Below are 2,254 nucleotides of genomic sequence, written 5' to 3' on the forward strand. Positions count from 1 at the left end.
CAATTGCATTCATAGTTATTTTTATTTAGTCAATAACTCAAAAGAAGTGTGTTCTGTTTGCTAAGGTAATTTTATCCTTCTTAGTTGCAATAATGAAAATACTAAACCAAATCATTCCATTCATTTTTTCTTGGCTACCTTTAATTAAACATGTTGTCACTTTATTGTGAAAAAGGCAAAGTCCCCATGTTCTGAAGCAGTACAAAGAAGGCAGAAGTAATGACAAGATATAATAATCATGTATATATAGTATCCAGGGTACTAAAATAAGTTGCAGTGATATCAGGGGTAAAACATGGCATGTTGAAAATAACAACAACAATGATAAACCACTTGTTTCTATAACTTGGAGTTTGTTTCAATCAGCATTATCTTATGTGTTCATCTGGACATAGCTATTATAATCTTCTTCCATAATGGAGAGACAAAGGATAAAAAGACAAACCAATGCAATAACAATACTTACAAAACTACATGGTATAAACCAATGGTACAAATCAAAGGGGGAGGGGGAAAGGGGGAGAAAGGAGGTGAGAGAAAAATGAGGGAGGAGGTAACAAGTTGGCTAAGAAATGTGCCCACTCCACTGCCTTACGTATGAAACTGTAACCCCTCTGTATATCACTTTCAATGAAATGAAAAAATATATAATAAATATTATTTATGAAATAAATATAAAAAGTTCAGTAGCCATAGTAAATTTTAGTGAAAATTAAAAAAAGAAATATGTATGTATCTATGTAAAAATCAAAGACTGCAAGTAATTGTAAAGCATTTCTGTCAAATATTATTTTAAAAATTATTTCAATTGTTTAAGTATCTAAAATTTTCATGTGTGTAGATCTTTGCTTGTCTTTAAGTTCATCCAATGACAATCCCTTCAGGTACGGTCTACAGAATGGCAAATCCTTTTTTGCAGTGTTTTCCTCTATTATTTGCATATTACTTAACCACTAAAGGAAATTATCTCCTCTGAATCTTCAGCTTTAATAATGCCTCACAATCCATTCTGGCTTATTTTCATTTGGAGGTGTCAATGATTTTTTTTTTTTTAGTATTCCTTTGAACATACCATTTTGGGGGGTGCTACTGGTGTTTGAATTTAGGGCTTCAGACTTGCTGAGTAGCTGTTCTCCCACTTAAGCCATGCCTTCAGCCCTTTTTGGTTCTGCTCATTTTTGAGAGATGGTCTTGTTTTTATGCCTGGATTCATGTGGACTGTGTTTTCTCATACATAAGCATCCCGCATGGCTAATATACCATATATGTGCTCCTGGACGCAGCCTTTATTGTTCTCATAAACATTTTTACTTGGGTTGAACTTGAGCCATCATATTCCCAATCTCAGCCTTCTGCATAGCTGGTATGAGCCTTCACACCCAGCTAGTATTTGAAATGGGGTTTCATGAGCTTTTGCCTGAGCTATCCTGGAATGAAATCCTCCCAATGCCCACCTCCTGAGTAGCTAAGATTAAAGGCACCAGTCACCAGTGCCTAGCTGTATAGGCCGTTATTAATTAACATTTTACTTAGTATTATCAATGAACGGGCTCTCATGTGCCAGATTAATCTTCATAACTGAAATATTATATGAAACATAACCAAACTCTTTAGCATGGTACTCATGGGGCTTCATAGTCATTTTCAATGGCTTTTCCAAATGTATCCTCTATAGATTTGTTTCTTGGTAATTTTGTACTTCTTCAATTGCCCTGTTAAATGATGCTCTGATGTTTTACATGAGGCAACTAGTCAGAATATTCATAGAAACACAATTTTCTATGAGCATCTGAGCAAGGAGGGCCAGCACTGAGCAGCTTTGGTGTTCTTTCTATTCTCACTGAAGCAGAGGTCAGTGAGGGTAACTGTGCTTTCATTGTGACACCCTATGATAGGCCAATCTGTGCTGATGGAAGACTCGTGGAGACTGGAGTCAGCAAGAGGATCCTGGGCCTGCCACCTATATTAATTTACACATGACAATTGATTGCTTTGACTCTCGGTATTGGCATTCTTAAAACTGGAAGCCTTGTCCCCATACAGAGGTTTTATGAAGAAATAGTATCTATAAGATGCACAGACTTTTTGGTTGTACATTAGAGATTACTTTAAAATTAAATAAAAATGCATTGGTAGATTACCAGTTACTCATTTTTTATGAGAAATATAATTTTTCTTCACCCCCCACAAATCCACATAAGTAAATACTTGACCTCATGCTTGGTTTTGACCTGTCCTTCCTCTCCACTGGACA

The sequence above is a fragment of the Perognathus longimembris genome, chromosome 13 (genome assembly GCF_023159225.1).
Source record: "Perognathus longimembris pacificus isolate PPM17 chromosome 13, ASM2315922v1, whole genome shotgun sequence".
Classification (NCBI taxonomy): domain Eukaryota; kingdom Metazoa; phylum Chordata; class Mammalia; order Rodentia; family Heteromyidae; genus Perognathus; species Perognathus longimembris.